The 18,797-nt window shown below is 42.5% G+C and overlaps 1 long non-coding RNA gene and 5 other non-coding genes across 7 annotated transcripts; 5 read left to right on the top strand and 1 right to left on the bottom strand.

Moving 5' to 3' along the window:
- Positions 1–2,122: 2,122 nt before the first annotated feature.
- Positions 2,123–17,261, bottom strand: LOC128011105 (uncharacterized). Of its 2 annotated transcripts, none has more exons than XR_008182467.1 (3): positions 16,517–17,261; positions 3,554–3,631; positions 2,123–2,482 (listed from the first exon to the last, which is right to left on the bottom strand). It is a non-coding gene; the product is annotated as an uncharacterized LOC128011105 (long non-coding RNA). The 2 variants fall into 2 exon arrangements; XR_008182468.1 differs by lacking the exon at positions 16,517–17,261 and adding an exon at positions 4,328–4,526.
- On the top strand, positions 5,404–5,474 carry trnag-gcc (transfer RNA glycine (anticodon GCC)). Its single transcript has one exon. It is a non-coding gene; the product is annotated as a tRNA-Gly (tRNA).
- trnag-gcc (transfer RNA glycine (anticodon GCC)) lies at positions 8,909–8,979 on the top strand. Its single transcript has one exon. It is a non-coding gene; the product is annotated as a tRNA-Gly (tRNA).
- trnag-gcc (transfer RNA glycine (anticodon GCC)) lies at positions 9,785–9,855 on the top strand. The gene has a single exon. It is a non-coding gene; the product is annotated as a tRNA-Gly (tRNA).
- trnag-gcc (transfer RNA glycine (anticodon GCC)) lies at positions 11,537–11,607 on the top strand. Its single transcript has one exon. It is a non-coding gene; the product is annotated as a tRNA-Gly (tRNA).
- On the top strand, positions 12,413–12,483 carry trnag-gcc (transfer RNA glycine (anticodon GCC)). The gene has a single exon. It is a non-coding gene; the product is annotated as a tRNA-Gly (tRNA).
- Positions 17,262–18,797: the final 1,536 nt, after the last annotated feature.

The raw sequence follows: 18,797 nt of genomic DNA on the forward strand, positions 1-18,797 counted from the left end.
CTGTCCTGCACATTCCGAATGTCTCCCTTATTAGACACACCCAAATCAGGTCCTGCAGTCTCTACTAATGAGCTGATGATTTGAAACAGGTGTGTTAGATGAGGGGAAATGCAAAATGTGCAGGGCAGGGATGCCTCCAGGACAGGATTGAAAACCACTGATTTAGGGATGTGTGAGTAAAAGGGCAGGAGCCAACTTGGAAAATGCAGGCATCGATCCCGCTACCTCTCGCATGCTAAGCGAGCGCTCTACCATTTGAGCTAATTCCCCTGTCCTTTCCAGATCGACGAGCATAGCTGCGAATGACGGGCGTGATGCAAAGAGGCCATCCCTCCTCTGGGCTTGCACCTTTGCACTGGCCGCGATTGTGTTGTCGAATTAACAAAGGGATTTAGCTTTTGTGTTAAAGGACCTTCTCGGTCTTGTTACGCCAGTATGCATATGTGGATTCTTGTATTATGTAGACTACCTTGGATCACTCGGGTCATGCAGACAACTTCTCACCTCTTTTTCTCACACTGACTTAAAGAATAAGGAAGCGGTTCTCAATTCCAGTCCTCGCTCCCCAACGGTCTGCATATTTTGCATGTCTCTCTTTGTTAGCACAACTGATTCGGATAATCAGCTCATTAGAAGTGAGCTCCTTGCGATTGACATGGTCCCTACACAGTGTTCATTGCTCCCCACTCCCTGAGCAGGGGAAATCCGTCGAAGTTTACTTCACTTTGGAACATTGGTTCACGGATTTGCGCTGCGCAACGTCTTCACACATGGACAAGTGTGACATCATATACCCCTGTATACCTCTATGCACCTCTGTATTACTCACTTTGAATTGAACGTATACATACGCTTCGAACTTGAATCACGGAGGGATGTCATGTGATGTCCACTTCTCAGGGCACTTAGGTTCGAATGGAACAAATGTCTGAAGCTATACGAGAAACATACAAAATGTGAAGAGCAGGGGGCGCGAGGACTGGAATTGAGACCCGCTGGTCTAAGTGACATCTGACCGTTTCAGCTGTCCTTCCTAACATCCCTCTACATGTTAGATACAGCCACATTTTTAGGTCAGTTAAGAGGCCAACTTGCATTCGTTAGCCTTTCACACTGTCTCGAGGTCTTTGATTGCTTCCAAGTCAGTTCATGTCCCTTCCTTTGTTGATGCTGGAGCAACTCTTTTTTCTGGGTCTTGGACAAGAAGGCTCGTTGGTCTAGGGGTGGCCAGCCGCGAATAGTTGTCATGCGCTGACAGCCAATCAGACTGCAGCAGCTGGCCAAAGAGCGGAAATTACATCACAGCCAATCAGATTTTTTCATGCATTCATTTGGACCGGGGTTCGAATCCCACTCACACAGGTCTAAACTATTATTAAACTCAGCTTTATGCTTTTTAATAAATAAAAAAAATCTAACATTTAACAACATCTTACAGCTACAAAGTTTTTGAAATTTATGTCTTTCCTTTTTGGATTACAAAGCAAAGGATTATATAAAATAAACACAGTAAAATAATGCTAGTATACATTACATGATTATATAAAAACACAAATGGTTATATTAAATTACTTTTCAAATGTAAATTGAAGAAAATTTAATTTAACTGAGTAATATTCAAGTACTGAGTGAAAATTGATTGATGGAATAATGTAAGTCACACTTAAGATAACTGATCAAGTAAGAGTTTTCAAAACCATAGACACTGTAAAATATTAGTCATACGAAGTGGAAACAGCACTCGTGAAGCAATTTGTATTTTTCAGTTGTGTTTATTAAATGCTTTTAGCACCTTTTAAGATCAAGCCAAAATAATTAAATAAAAAAAGAATTCTGACAATATAAATAGATATTACAATCTCACACTAAAAAATTTAAATATACAGTATATACATGAGTTAAATATTTCTAAATAAGCTGCAAATTAATATCTCGTATTTTTCTTTAGACTCTTTCCAGGTCACCTCTTTCTCAATGCCCTGATGTTGGTAAATAAAGAAGACTTTAGCTTTACTTTTTTTCAAAAACTTTTTTGAACTTATTTCAGGATAGCCTGTGTGTGTGTGTGTGTGTGTGAGGACTGTTTGGATCCTGGCTAAGTTCCATTTCACAAAATCTGCACAAGTGAACAACGTGTTCATCTCCAGGCCTTTCGTGTTTTTGCAGTCCCGTTTCTTTGTGTCCTTCAGTTCAGTCTAAAGTGCTCCATTTCCATAAAGTCTTGGAATGACATCCTGGTGTTTACTTCTCTGCAGTCGTGTTTAATGAAGAACTGGTGTTCAGCAGTGTGGTCAGGTGCTTGACATAATGTGACGTGTAGTTTTGTGGTCATATGGAGCGTGCTGTTAGGATGTCTTCCTGTGGTGTTTATTAAGCACGTTGTCGATAGGCTCAGCGTTCGCTGTCCAGTACAAACACCCTGTCAGCAGTCTTCACAGGTCAGGTACGGCCAGCACATGCAGAGGTGACATACATGTAGCTCCTATACAGAGGGGAAACATGTGATCAATTTCTGCATCATGAACATTCAGAGTGAGGCTCGACATGAGACCCATGAGATGAGGACAGCGAGGACACAGACAGAGAACCAGTGGGATCTACAACAAGCTGAATATTGAGTTTAATGTGTAAGGAAACAGAGTTTCTTCAGGTTTATGAAGGTGAAGTTAAGACCTTTTTAAAACCAAGCAAATCAAATTTGAGGAACAAATGAGGAAAAACACAAATATGTTCTGTAAATGGAAATGTCTGGATGGTAGTATTAACTTCAGAGTTTGAAAACACAACTTCCAACAGATATTCATAATTTAATTTGACAGAAACACAATGAAAGCCTCTGCTCCCAGACACTACAACATTTCATATGTTACTGTACGTTCAGATCATGCTGCAAAATCATGCTGCCTTGTTTTCCAGTGAACATGCATAAATATTATTAAATAAAGATACATTTACTGGAGATACAAAATTACATGAAATACAAAGACTTGTTTGAAAGAATTGTGTGATTATAACAAGAAGTAATATCTGCCATTTAGGGAAAAAAAGTCACCTAAATTCAAAGAAAAGTTATAGTAAATCATTGACAAATATTTTTTTATTGTTTTAAGTGTAAACTAAGGAGCCCCGCACATGACATGCAAGAAAAAATAAATAAATTGTGTGCATGCTTTACTAATTTGCTGGCAATAGTAAATCGAGGGAACGCTATAGTAATCGTGTGCACGTTTTAGTACATTGAGGGAATGAATTAGTAAATCATACACACGTTTTAGCCTTATATTTTTTCCTGCATGTCATGTGCGAGGCTCCTTAGTAAACTCATTTAATTAGTGTTACATTTTTCAAGACTTCATTTTACATTTGCATCCTAAATTACATATTGATTGAAAGATATCTGCACTGGAAAACAAGACAAAACTCAGAGGAAGTGATTCATTCCTTTCAAACTTTCTTAAGGCATTAATTTGTGTAAGGGTAAATTAAGACATTTTAAGACTTTAAAACCTGCAGGAACTCTTGTGTGTTTGTTGTTAATGTGTTAAATATTCACCTGTCTCTGACTGAAGATCTGCTCGGGTCCCAGGAAAAGATGACAGCAAAGACACAATCAGTGAAGAAGCAGTGCTCTCTGAAAGAACAACAACAATATAGCAATATTAAAAAAGGAATAATTATAACTATATTACAGACACGAACAAACACACTCACACACATAAATAATACTTAAATTGTAACACATAATATTATATATATATATATATATATGTGTGTGTGTGTGTGTGTGTGTGTGTTTCTGTGTGTGTGTGTAAGCATTGGGACCGTATGATATTCACAAATAAAAGTTTTTAAATCCTGTAAGACTGTATGCAGTTTCATTGTAAAACTATAGTAATCTTGCTGTTCTTGGCAGACTGATATTCATTTAAAGTCTCATGACTGTCCTGTAAATATAATGCCAATGCAATAACAACAATAGTACATTTATTGTTGTGATTCTACTAAAATAACATGGCTAAATCATGGTTACTATAGTAAAACCATAGTCAGAAAACATTTTTGAACTGTGGAATACATGTAATCTCATCACAAAAGTGAAAATAATGTTTACTTCATTCATAATTCAACTTGTAATCAACAGATGACATGTTAATGATGACAAACAATACACAGAAACGTAAATCATGGCTATGTTCATTCATAATTTGCAAACAAATCTATCTAGGCTGAACTATAGTAAACCGTTTAGAAACGAGCAAAGTTTACCAACGTGATTTCATCATTAACGGTAACGAAACGTCAGCTGATATCACGTAAAGTATCTTACCTTTGATAGACGCTTGAGAATGCGTTGAATTTAACAACGGAGGCGATCGCTGTTGTGTGTTTTCTTCTTCTCCTTCTTCTGCGAATTCAAACTTCCCGCGGTGCCCAAAACCGGAAGAGCGCCACGAGAGCGCTAGCGGCCGACAGTATATTACATCCGTAGTGGTTTAGCACTACCATTGAGAATGAATGGGAAACGGTTTAGGGCCGTTTAGCTAAACAATTCAAGGCCGCGGCGCGGGAGACCCAGGTCCGATTCCCGGCCAATGCAGCAGAGGTCGCATTTTTAACGCCATGTTAGTCGTTCTTCATAAGCGGCAGCTGTCCACAGAGCCATGAGCACAGCGCGGCTTCACTCACTGGTGGTTGAGTGGCAGAGTTGTTGTTTCCCGCGCAGGGGACCCAGGTTCGATTCCCAGCAAAAGCAAAGCAGTGTATCTTGCTACTTTAGAAGTGGGCAACTTATCAGTGTTTTACAGGGAACTAGTGGAAGCACTCTAGACCACGCTTTTCCATGCTTGTTCAACGAAGTACACGCAATTATGGCTCATGCACCTGTGAAAAACTACTGAAGGCAATAAAAAGGCTGCAGGCAAGAAAGGTCAGGCTTAAAGAAACCAATGAGAGTAAACTGACCTGTTTGTTGTCTCTAAAAAACACCAGAAGAAAAATGTCCAGGGTCAATGCCGACCTGCATGAAAGTGGAATAAACTGCAAGGTAAGTAATGTAAGATCCCCAAGACAGCACTACAAGGTCACCGTTGGACAGTGGCTTGTTGGAAGAGCAGGGTAATGACTCCCAGCAAGAACTGACAAATCTGGTGCAGTCCAGGAGGCTGAGGTGCCCTGTGGTTCTTAAGGGAGCTGGTGGCCACAGAAGGTAACGCCTCTCACTTTTGATATTGACCTCCCCCACTCCCCTTTGCTCAGAGACACTTTTGCTCATATCAGTTCATCAAATACCCATGGAACTTGATCAGTTTGTCTGTCAGTTGTTCAACTTTAGCATTGGTCGATATTACCCAGTTGAAGAGATGTATTTTCCACATAAATCCGTAGAATTCCTGCGGAAATAGAGCATTGGTGGTTCAGTGGTAGAATTCTCGCCTGCCACGCGGGAGACCCGGGTCCGATTCCCGGCCAATGCAGCAGAGGTCGCCTTTTAACGCCATGTTAGTCATTCTTCATAAGCGGCAGCTGTCCGCAGAGCCATGAGCACAGCTCAGCTTCACTCACTGGTGGTTGAGTGGCAGAGTTGTTGTTTCCCGCGCAGGGGACCCAGGTTCGATTCCCAGCAAAAGCAAAGCAGTGTATCTTGCTACTTTAGAAGTGGGCAACTTATCAGTGTTTTACAGGGAACTAGTGGAAGCACTCTAGACCACGCTTTTCCATGCTTGTTCAACGAAGTACACGCAATTATGGCTCATGCACCTGTGAAAAACTACTGAAGGCAATAAAAAGGCTGCAGGCAAGAAAGGTCAGGCTTAAAGAAACCAATAAGAGTAAACTGACCTCTTTGTTGTCTCTAAAAAACACCAGAAGAAAAATGTCCAGGGTCAATGCCGACCTGCATGAAAGTGGAATAAACTGCAAGGTAAGTAATGTAAGATCCCCAAGACAGCGCTACAAGGTCACCGTTGGACAGTGGCTTGTTGGAAGAGCAGGGTAATGACTCCCAGCAAGAACTGAAAAATCTGGTGCAGTCCAGGAGGCTGAGGTGCCCTGTGGTTCTTAAGGGAGCTGGTGGCCACAGAAGTTAACGCCTCTCACTTTTGATATTGACCTCCCCCACTCCGCTTTGCTCAGAGACACTTTTGCTCATATCAGTTCATCAAATACCCATGGAACTTGATCAGTTTGTCTGTCAGTTGTTCAACTTTAGCATTGGTCGATATTACCCAGTTGAAGAGATGTATTTTCCACATAAATCCGTAGAATTCCTGCGGAAATAGAGCATTAGTGGTTCAGTGGTAGAATTCTCGCCTGCCACGCGGGAGACCCAGGTCCGATTCCCGGCCAATGCAGCAGAGGTCGCATTTTTAACGCCATGTTAGTCGTTCTTCATAAGCGGCAGCTGTCCGCAGAGCCATGAGCACAGCGCAGCTTCACTCACTGGTGGTTGAGTGGCAGAGTTGTTGTTTCCCGCGCAGGGGACCCAGGTTCGATTCCCAGCAAAAGCAAAGCAGTGTATCTTGCTACTTTAGAAGTGGGCAACTTATCAGTGTTTTACAGGGAACTAGTGGAAGCACTCTAGACCACGCTTTTCCATGCTTGTTCAACGAAGTACACGCAATTATGGCTCATGCACCTGTGAAAAACTACTGAAGGCAATAAAAAGGCTGCAGGCAAGAAAGGTCAGGCTTAAAGAAACCAATGAGAGTAAACTGACCTGTTTGTTGTCTCTAAAAAACACCAGAAGAAAAATGTCCAGGGTCAATGCCGACCTGCATGAAAGTGGAATAAACTGCAAGGTAAGTAATGTAAGATCCCCAAGACAGCACTACAAGGTCACCGTTGGACAGTGGCTTGTTGGAAGAGCAGGGTAATGACTCCCAGCAAGAACTGAAAAATCTGGTGCAGTCCAGGAGGCTGAGGTGCCCTGTGGTTCTTAAGGGAGCTGGTGGCCACAGAAGTTAACGCCTCTCACTTTTGATATTGACCTCCCCCACTCCGCTTTGCTCAGAGACACTTTTGCTCATATCAGTTCATCAAATACCCATGGAACTTGATCAGTTTGTCTGTCAGTTGTTCAACTTTAGCATTGGTCGATATTACCCAGTTGAAGAGATGTATTTTCCACATAAATCCGTAGAATTCCTGCAGAAATAGAGCATTGGTGGTTCAGTGGTAGAATTCTCGCCTGCCACGCGGGAGACCCAGGTCCGATTCCCGGCCAATGCAGCAGAGGTCGCCTTTTAACGCCATGTTAGTCGTTCTTCATAAGCGGCAGCTGTCCCCAGAGCCATGAGCACAGCGCAGCTTCACTCACTGGTGGTTGGGTGGCAGAGTTGTTGTTTCCCGCGCAGGGGACCCAGGTTCGATTCCCAGCAAAAGCAAAGCAGTGTATCTTGCTACTTTAGAAGTGGGCAACTTATCAGTGTTTTACAGGGAACTAGTGGAAGCACTCTAGACCACGCTTTTCCATGCTTGTTCAACGAAGTACACGCAATTATGGCTCATGCACCTGTGAAAAACTACTGAAGGCAATAAAAAGGCTGCAGGCAAGAAAGGTCAGGCTTAAAGAAACCAATGAGAGTAAACTGACCTGTTTGTTGTGTCTAAAAAACACCAGAAGAAAAATGTCCAGGGTCAATGCCGACCTGCATGAAAGTGGAATAAACTGCAAGGTAAGTAATGTAAGATCCCCAAGACAGCGCTACAAGGTCACCGTTGGACAGTGGCTTGTTGGAAGAGCAGGGTAATGACTCCCAGCAAGAACTGACAAATCTGGTGCAGTCCAGGAGGCTGAGGTGCCCTGTGGTTCTTAAGGGAGCTGGTGGCCACAGAAGTTAACGCCTCTCACTTTTGATATTGACCTCCCCCACTCCCCTTTCCTCAGAGACACTTTTGCTCATATCAGTTCATCAAATACCCATGGAACTTGATCAGTTTGTCTGTCAGTTGTTCAACTTTAGCATTGGTCGATATTACCCAGTTGAAGAGATGTATTTTCCACATAAATCCGTAGAATTCCTGCGGAAATAGAGCATTGGTGGTTCAGTGGTAGAATTCTCGCCTGCCACGCGGGAGACCCGGGTCCGATTGCCGGCCAATGCAGCAGAGGTCGCCTTTTAACGCCATGTTAGTCGTTCTTCATAAGCGGCAGCTGTCCCCAGAGCCATGAGCACAGCGCAGCTTCACTCACTGGTGGTTGAGTGGCAGAGTTGTTGTTTCCCGCGCAGGGGACCCAGGTTCGATTCCCAGCAAAAGCAAAGCAGTGTATCTTGCTACTTTAGAAGTGGGCAACTTATCAGTGTTTTACAGGGAACTAGTGGAAGCACTCTAGACCACGCTTTTCCATGCTTGTTCAACGAAGTACACGCAATTATGGCTCATGCACCTGTGAAAAACTACTGAAGGCAATAAAAAGGCTGCAGGCAAGAAAGGTCAGGCTTAAAGAAACCAATGAGAGTAAACTGACCTGTTTGTTGTGTCTAAAAAACACCAGAAGAAAAATGTCCAGGGTCAATGCCGACCTGCATGAAAGTGGAATAAACTGCAAGGTAAGTAATGTAAGATCCCCACGACAGCGCTACAAGGTCACCGTTGGACAGTGGCTTGTTGGAAGAGCAGGGTAATGACTCCCAGCAAGAACTGACAAATCTGGTGCAGTCCAGGAGGCTGAGGTGCCCTGTGGTTCTTAAGGGAGCTGGTGGCCACAGAAGTTAACGCCTCTCACTTTTGATATTGACCTCCCCCACTCCCCTTTGCTCAGAGACACTTTTGCTCATATCAGTTCATCAAATACCCATGGAACTTGATCAGTTTGTCTGTCAGTTGTTCAACTTTAGCATTGGTCGATATTACCCAGTTGAAGAGATGTATTTTCCACATAAATCCGTAGAATTCCTGCAGAAATAGAGCATTGGTGGTTCAGTGGTAGAATTCTCGCCTGCCACGCGGGAGACCCGGGTCCGATTCCCGGCCAATGCAGCAGAGGTCGCCTTTTAACGCCATGTTAGTCGTTCTTCATAAGCGGCAGCTGTCCCCAGAGCCATGAGCACAGCGCAGCTTCACTCACTGGTGGTTGGGTGGCAGAGTTGTTGTTTCCCGCGCAGGGGACCCAGGTTCGATTCCCAGCAAAAGCAAAGCAGTGTATCTTGCTACTTTAGAAGTGGGCAACTTATCAGTGTTTTACAGGGAACTAGTGGAAGCACTCTAGACCACGCTTTTCCATGCTTGTTCAACGAAGTACACGCAATTATGGCTCATGCACCTGTGAAAAACTACTGAAGGCAATAAAAAGGCTGCAGGCAAGAAAGGTCAGGCTTAAAGAAACCAATGAGAGTAAACTGACCTGTTTGTTGTCTCTAAAAAACACCAGAAGAAAAATGTCCAGGGTCAATGCCGACCTGCATGAAAGTGGAATAAACTGCAAGGTAAGTAATGTAAGATCCCCAAGACAGCGCTACAAGGTCACCGTTGGACAGTGGCTTGTTGGAAGAGCAGGGTAATGACTCCCAGCAAGAACTGACAAATCTGGTGCAGTCCAGGAGGCTGAGGTGCCCTGTGGTTCTTAAGGGAGCTGGTGGCCACAGAAGTTAACGCCTCTCACTTTTGATATTGACCTCCCCCACTCCCCTTTGCTCAGAGACACTTTTGCTCATATCAGTTCATCAAATACCCATGGAACTTGATCAGTTTGTCTGTCAGTTGTTCAACTTTAGCATTGGTCGATATTACCCAGTTGAAGAGATGTATTTTCCACATAAATCCGTAGAATTCCTGCGGAAATAGAGCATTGGTGGTTCAGTGGTAGAATTCTCGCCTGCCACGCGGGAGACCCGGGTCCGATTCCCGGCCAATGCAGCAGAGGTCGCCTTTTAACGCCATGTTAGTCGTTCTTCATAAGCGGCAGCTGTCCCCAGAGCCATGAGCACAGCGCAGCTTCACTCACTGGTGGTTGGGTGGCAGAGATGTTGTTTCCCGCGCAGGGGACCCAGGTTCGATTCCCAGCAAAAGCAAAGCAGTGTATCTTGCTACTTTAGAAGTGGGCAACTTATCAGTGTTTTACAGGGAACTAGTGGAAGCACTCTAGACCACGCTTTTCCATGCTTGTTCAACGAAGTACACGCAATTATGGCTCATGCACCTGTGAAAAACTACTGAAGGCAATAAAAAGGCTGCAGGCAAGAAAGGTCAGGCTTAAAGAAACCAATGAGAGTAAACTGACCTGTTTGTTGTGTCTAAAAAACACCAGAAGAAAAATGTCCAGGGTCAATGCCGACCTGCATGAAAGTGGAATAAACTGCAAGGTAAGTAATGTAAGATCCCCAAGACAGCGCTACAAGGTCACCGTTGGACAGTGGCTTGTTGGAAGAGCAGGGTAATGACTCCCAGCAAGAACTGACAAATCTGGTGCAGTCCAGGAGGCTGAGGTGCCCTGTGGTTCTTAAGGGAGCTGGTGGCCACAGAAGTTAACGCCTCTCACTTTTGATATTGACCTCCCCCACTCCCCTTTCCTCAGAGACACTTTTGCTCATATCAGTTCATCAAATACCCATGGAACTTGATCAGTTTGTCTGTCAGTTGTTCAACTTTAGCATTGGTCGATATTACCCAGTTGAAGAGATGTATTTTCCACATAAATCCGTAGAATTCCTGCGGAAATAGAGCATTGGTGGTTCAGTGGTAGAATTCTCGCCTGCCACGCGGGAGACCCGGGTCCGATTGCCGGCCAATGCAGCAGAGGTCGCCTTTTAACGCCATGTTAGTCGTTCTTCATAAGCGGCAGCTGTCCCCAGAGCCATGAGCACAGCGCAGCTTCACTCACTGGTGGTTGAGTGGCAGAGTTGTTGTTTCCCGCGCAGGGGACCCAGGTTCGATTCCCAGCAAAAGCAAAGCAGTGTATCTTGCTACTTTAGAAGTGGGCAACTTATCAGTGTTTTACAGGGAACTAGTGGAAGCACTCTAGACCACGCTTTTCCATGCTTGTTCAACGAAGTACACGCAATTATGGCTCATGCACCTGTGAAAAACTACTGAAGGCAATAAAAAGGCTGCAGGCAAGAAAGGTCAGGCTTAAAGAAACCAATGAGAGTAAACTGACCTGTTTGTTGTGTCTAAAAAACACCAGAAGAAAAATGTCCAGGGTCAATGCCGACCTGCATGAAAGTGGAATAAACTGCAAGGTAAGTAATGTAAGATCCCCAAGACAGCGCTACAAGGTCACCGTTGGACAGTGGCTTGTTGGAAGAGCAGGGTAATGACTCCCAGCAAGAACTGACAAATCTGGTGCAGTCCAGGAGGCTGAGGTGCCCTGTGGTTCTTAAGGGAGCTGGTGGCCACAGAAGTTAACGCCTCTCACTTTTGATATTGACCTCCCCCACTCCCCTTTGCTCAGAGACACTTTTGCTCATATCAGTTCATCAAATACCCATGGAACTTGATCAGTTTGTCTGTCAGTTGTTCAACTTTAGCATTGGTCGATATTACCCAGTTGAAGAGATGTATTTTCCACATAAATCCGTAGAATTCCTGCAGAAATAGAGCATTGGTGGTTCAGTGGTAGAATTCTCGCCTGCCACGCGGGAGACCCGGGTCCGATTCCCGGCCAATGCAGCAGAGGTCGCCTTTTAACGCCATGTTAGTCGTTCTTCATAAGCGGCAGCTGTCCCCAGAGCCATGAGCACAGCGCAGCTTCACTCACTGGTGGTTGGGTGGCAGAGTTGTTGTTTCCCGCGCAGGGGACCCAGGTTCGATTCCCAGCAAAAGCAAAGCAGTGTATCTTGCTACTTTAGAAGTGGGCAACTTATCAGTGTTTTACAGGGAACTAGTGGAAGCACTCTAGACCACGCTTTTCCATGCTTGTTCAACGAAGTACACGCAATTATGGCTCATGCACCTGTGAAAAACTACTGAAGGCAATAAAAAGGCTGCAGGCAAGAAAGGTCAGGCTTAAAGAAACCAATGAGAGTAAACTGACCTGTTTGTTGTCTCTAAAAAACACCAGAAGAAAAATGTCCAGGGTCAATGCCGACCTGCATGAAAGTGGAATAAACTGCAAGGTAAGTAATGTAAGATCCCCAAGACAGCGCTACAAGGTCACCGTTGGACAGTGGCTTGTTGGAAGAGCAGGGTAATGACTCCCAGCAAGAACTGACAAATCTGGTGCAGTCCAGGAGGCTGAGGTGCCCTGTGGTTCTTAAGGGAGCTGGTGGCCACAGAAGTTAACACCTCTCACTTTTGATATTGACCTCCCCCACTCCCCTTTGCTCAGAGACACTTTTGCTCATATCAGTTCATCAAATACCCATGGAACTTGATCAGTTTGTCTGTCAGTTGTTCAACTTTAGCATTGGTCGATATTACCCAGTTGAAGAGATGTATTTTCCACATAAATCCGTAGAATTCCTGCGGAAATAGAGCATTGGTGGTTCAGTGGTAGAATTCTCGCCTGCCACGCGGGAGACCCGGGTCCGATTCCCGGCCAATGCAGCAGAGGTCGCCTTTTAACGCCATGTTAGTCGTTCTTCATAAGCGGCAGCTGTCCCCAGAGCCATGAGCACAGCGCAGCTTCACTCACTGGTGGTTGGGTGGCAGAGATGTTGTTTCCCGCGCAGGGGACCCAGGTTCGATTCCCAGCAAAAGCAAAGCAGTGTATCTTGCTACTTTAGAAGTGGGCAACTTATCAGTGTTTTACAGGGAACTAGTGGAAGCACTCTAGACCACGCTTTTCCATGCTTGTTCAACGAAGTACACGCAATTATGGCTCATGCACCTGTGAAAAACTACTGAAGGCAATAAAAAGGCTGCAGGCAAGAAAGGTCAGGCTTAAAGAAACCAATGAGAGTAAACTGACCTGTTTGTTGTGTCTAAAAAACACCAGAAGAAAAATGTCCAGGGTCAATGCCGACCTGCATGAAAGTGGAATAAACTGCAAGGTAAGTAATGTAAGATCCCCAAGACAGCGCTACAAGGTCACCGTTGGACAGTGGCTTGTTGGAAGAGCAGGGTAATGACTCCCAGCAAGAACTGACAAATCTGGTGCAGTCCAGGAGGCTGAGGTGCCCTGTGGTTCTTAAGGGAGCTGGTGGCCACAGAAGTTAACGCCTCTCACTTTTGATATTGACCTCCCCCACTCCCCTTTGCTCAGAGACACTTTTGCTCATATCAGTTCATCAAATACCCATGGAACTTGATCAGTTTGTCTGTCAGTTGTTCAACTTTAGCATTGGTCGATATTACCCAGTTGAAGAGATGTATTTTCCACATAAATCCGTAGAATTCCTGCGGAAATAGAGCATTGGTGGTTCAGTGGTAGAATTCTCGCCTGCCACGCGGGGGCCAGCCGCGAATAGTTGTCATGTGCTGACAGCCAATCAGACTGCAGCAGCTGGCCAAAGAGCGGAAATTACATCACAGCCAATCAGATTTTTTCATGCATTCATTTGGACCGGGGTTCGAATCCCACTCACACAGGTCTAAACTATTATTAAACTCAGCTTTATGCTTTTTAATAAATAAAAAAAATCTAACATTTAACAACACCTTACAGCTACAAAGTTTTTGAAATTTATGTCTTTCCTTTTTGGATTACAAAGCAAAGGATTATATAAAATAAACACAGTAAAATAATGCTAGTATACATTACATGATTATATAAAAACACAAATGGTTATATTAAATTACTTTTCAAATGTAAATTGAAGAAAATTTAATTTAACTGAGTAATATTCAAGTACTGAGTGAAAATTGATTGATGGAATAATGTAAGTCACACTTAAGATAACTGATCAAGTAAGAGTTTTCAAAACCATAGACACTGTAAAATATTAGTCATACGAAGTGGAAACAGCACTCGTGAAGCAATTTGTATTTTTCAGTTGTGTTTATTAAATGCTTTTAGCACCTTTTAAGATCAAGCCAAAATAATTAAATAGAAAAAAGAATTCTGACAATATAAATAGATATTACAATATCACACTGAAAAATTAAAATATACAGTATATACACGAGTTAAATATTGCTAAGCGGCAAATTAATATCTCGTATTTTTCTTTAGACTCTTTCCAGGTCACCTCTTTCTCAATGCCCTGATGTTGGTAAATAAAGAAGACTTTAGCTTTACTTTTTTTCAAAAACTTTTTTGAACTTATTTCAGGATAGCCTGTGTGTGTGTGTGTGTGTGTGTGTGTGTGTGTGTGTGTGTGTGTGTGTGTGTGTGTGTGTGTGTGTGTGTGAGGACTGTTTGGATCCTGGCTAAGTTCCATTTCACAAAATCTGCACAAGTGAACAACGTGTTCATCTCCAGGCCTTTCGTGTTTTTGCAGTCCCGTTTCTTTGTGTCCTTCAGTTCAGTCTAAAGTGCTCCATTTCCATAAAGTCTTGGAATGACATCCTGGTGTTTACTTCTCTGCAGTCGTGTTTAATGAAGAACTGGTGTTCAACAGTGTGGTCAGGTGCTTGACATAATGTGACGTGTAGTTTTGTGGTCATATGGAGCGTGCTGTTAGGATGTCTTCCTGTGGTGTTTATTAAGCACGTTGTCGATAGGCTCAGCGTTCGTTGTCCAGTACAAACATCCTGTCAGCAGTCTTCACAGGTCAGGTACGGCAGCACATGCAGAGGTGACATACATGTAGCTCCTATACAGAGGGGAAACATGTGATCAATTTCTGCATCATGAACATCCAGAGTGAGGCTCCACATGAGACCCATGAGATGAGGACAGTGAGGACACAGACAGAGAACCAGTGGGGTCTACAACAAGCTGAATATTGAGTTTAATGTGTAAGGAAACAGAGTTTCTTCAGGTTTATGAAGGTGAAGTTAAGACCTTTTTAAAACCAAGCAAATCAAATTTGAGGAACAAATGAGGAAAAACACAAATATGTTCTGTAAATGGAAATGTCTGGATAGTAGTATTAACTTCAGAGTTTGAAAACACAACTTCCAACAGATATTCATAATTTAATTTGACAGAAACACACTGAAAGCCTCTGCTCCCAGACACTACAACATTTCATATGTTACTGTACGTTCAGATCATGCTGCAAAACAGGCTGTTCTTCCTCAGTGTTTTTGCCTTGTTTTCCAGTGAACATGCATAAATATTATTAAATAAAGATACATTTACTGGAGATACAAAATTACATGAAATACAAAGACTTGTTTGAAAGAATTGTGTGATTATAACAAAAAGTAATATCTGCCATTTGGGGAAAAAAGTCACCTAAATTCAAAGAAAAGTTATAGTAAATCATTGACAAATATTTTTTTATTGTTTTAAGTGTAAATTAAGGAGCCCCGCACATGACATGCAAGAAAAAAATAAATAAATTGTGTGCATGCTTTACTAATTTGCTGGCAATATTAAATCGAGGGAACGCTATAGTAATCGTGTGCACGTTTTAGTACATTGAGGGAATGAATTAGTAAATCATACACACGTTTTAGCCTTATATTTTTTCCTGCATGTCATGCGCGAGGCTCCTTAGTAAACTCATTTAATTAGTGTTACATTTTTCAAGACTTCATTTTACATTTGCATCATAAATTACATATTGATTGAAAGATATCTGCACTGGAAAACAAGACAAACATCAGAGGAAGTGATTCATTCCTTTTAAACTTTCTTAAGGCATTAATTTGTGTAAGGGTAAATTAAGACATTTTAAGACTTTAAAACCTGCAGGAACTCGTGTGTTTGTTGTTAATGTGTTAAATATTCACCTGTCTCCGACTGAAGATCTGCTCGGGTCCCAGGAAAAGATGACAGCAAAGACACAATCAGTGAAGAAGCAGTGCTCTCTGAAAGAACAACAACAATATAGCAATATTAAAAAAAGGAATAATTATAACTATATTACAGACACAAACAAACACACTCACATACATAAATAATACTTAAATTGATACACATAATATTATATTATGTATATATATATATATATATATATATATATATATATATATATATATATATATCCTTATGTGTGTCTCTGTGTGTGTGTAAGCATTGGGACTGTATGATATTCACAAATAAAAGTTTTTAAATCCTGTAAGACTGTATGCAGTTTCATTGTAAAACTATAGTAATCTTGCTGTTCTTGGCAGACTGATATTCATTTAAAGTCTCATGACTGTCCTGTAAATATAATGCCAATGCAATAACAACAATAGTACATTTATTGTTGTGATTCTACTAAAATAACATGGCTAAATCATGGTTACTATAGTAAAACCATAGTCAGAAAACATTTTTGAACTGTGGAATACATGTAATCTCATTACAAAAGTGAAAATAATGTTTACTTCATTCATAATTCAACTTGTAATCAACAGATGACATGTTAATGATGACAAACAATACACAGAAACGTAAATCATGGCTATGTTCATTCATAATTTGCAAACAAATCTATCTAGGCAGAACTATAGTAAACCGTTTAGAGGAGCAAAGTTTACCAACGTGATTTCATCATTAACGGTAACGAAACGTCAGCTGATATCACGTAAAGTATCTTACCTTTGATAGACGCTTGAGAATGCGTTGAATTTAACAACGGAGGCGATCGCTGTTGTGTGTTTTCTTCTTCTCCTTCTTCTGCGAATTCAAACTTCCCGCGGTGCCGAAAACCGGAAGAGCGCCACGAGAGCGCTAGCGGCCGAAAGTATATTACATCCGTAGTGGTTTAGCACTACCATTGAGAATGAATGGGAAACGGTTTAGGGCCGTTTAGCTAAACAATTCAAGGCCGCGGCGCGGGAGACCCGGGTCCGATTCCCGGCCAATGCAGCAGAGGTCGCCTTTTAACGCCATGTTAGTTGTTCTTCATAAGCGGCAGCTGTCCCCAGAGCCATGAGCACAGCGCAGCTTCACTCACTGGTGGTTGAGTGGCAGAGTTGTTGTTTCCCGCGCAGGGGACCCAGGTTCGATTCCCAGCAAAAGCAAAGCAGTGTATCTTGCTACTTTAGAAGTGGGCAACTTATCAGTGTTTTACAGGGAACTAGTGGAAGCACTCTAGACCACGCTTTTCCATGCTTGTTCAACGAAGTACACGCAATTATGGCTCATGCACCTGTGAAAAACTACTGAAGGCAATAAAAAGGCTGCAGGCAAGAAAGGTCAGGCTTAAAGAAACCAATGAGAGTAAACTGACCTGTTTGTTGTCTCTAAAAAACACCAGAAGAAAAATGTCCAGGGTCAATGCCGACCTGCATGAAAGTGGAATAAACTGCAAGGTAAGTAATGTAAGATCCCCAAGACAGCGCTACAAGGTCACCGTTGGACAGTGGCTTGTTGGAAGAGCAGGGTAATGACTCCCAGCAAGAACTGACAAATCTGGTGCAGTCCAGGAGGCTGAGGTGCCCTGTGGTTCTTAAGGGAGCTGGTGGCCACAGAAGTTAACGCCTCTCACTTTTGATATTGACCTCCCCCACTCCCCTTTGCTCAGAGACACTTTTGCTCATATCAGTTCATCAAATACCCATGGAACTTGATCAGTTTGTCTGTCAGTTGTTCAACTTTAGCATTGGTCGATATTACCCAGTTGAAGAGATGTATTTTCCACATAAATCCGTAGAATTCCTGCGGAAATAGAGCATTGGTGGTTCAGTGGTAGGAACGAATGAGATCCAGAAGCTGAAACATAGTTCAACGTCGGTAAATGCACTGTCCTTCTTATACTCCTGATGGCCACCTGTTTTCACCGTTCGAGCAGAGCCCCACAGCCCAGGCCCACAACACCCCCCCAATAAAATGAGACTTCAAATTAATATGCTATTATAATCATTATTTATATTATAAAAAATAATTTTGTAGGTTTCAACCATTAGTGGTAGAATGGGTAGGTTTTAGGTGTAGTGTGGTTCTCCTGGTTAGGTTTAGGTGCGGTGTGGTTGTCCTGGTTAGGTTTAGGTGCGGTGTGGTTGTCCTGGTTAGGTTTAGGCACGGTGTGGTTGTCCTGGTTAGGTTTAGGTGCGGTGTGGTTGTCCTGGTTAGGTTTAGGTGCGGTGTGGTTGTCCTGGTTAGGTTTAGGTGCAGTGTAGTTGAACTGGGTAGGTCTTAAGGCCCAAGGGTTATTTTTAAAGAAAGGAAAAAAGAAAAAAAAAAAAAAAAAAGAAAAAAAAGAAAAAATAGAAAGAAGAGGAAATATAAAAAATATATAGAGCAATTCAGATTTAATCAGGCCTTCCCTCTCTCAGACCTCATTGAGGCCCCTGGGGTATAATGTACCCAGTTTTTTAATCCAACTTCTCTCCGCCTGGAGTCTATCTTTTAGAAGCCAGAGTGAGTTGGCTTGGAGCACCGTGGCTCTGAGAGAGGGAAGGCAGTGGGACATGAAGTGTCTTACAATGAATCTACGTTTCTCTATTTTGTTTATTATGTTATGAGTATGCTGATAAATTCTCTTTCTAAGTTCATTCTTCGTCTGTCCCACGTATTGTCTCTTGCACTTATTGCAAAAGATCATGTATACACAGTTGGCGGTTTCCACTGAAGTATTTGAATCAACCTGAAAGATCTGTTTACTGGTCCTATTCTTTACCCATCTCAAATACACATAATATTTACACGACCCTGCTTTGGGATTCATATTGGTACTGGAACTTTGTATTTTACTTTGTACTAGAATATCCAAAAGATTTTTATTTCTTTTATAGGCCGCAATTGGTTTGTGATTCTGTAAATGAGAAGTCTCTTTCAATAACGTAGTGAAATTTTGTTTAGTAGCCCTATTTAGTTGTGTGCTCTGAGATGAGTAAAAGGTGACCAAAGGTATAATTTTTTCTTCTGTATTTTGAGC

Source organism: Carassius gibelio, chromosome B23, assembly GCF_023724105.1.
Source record: "Carassius gibelio isolate Cgi1373 ecotype wild population from Czech Republic chromosome B23, carGib1.2-hapl.c, whole genome shotgun sequence".
NCBI lineage: Eukaryota > Metazoa > Chordata > Actinopteri > Cypriniformes > Cyprinidae > Carassius > Carassius gibelio.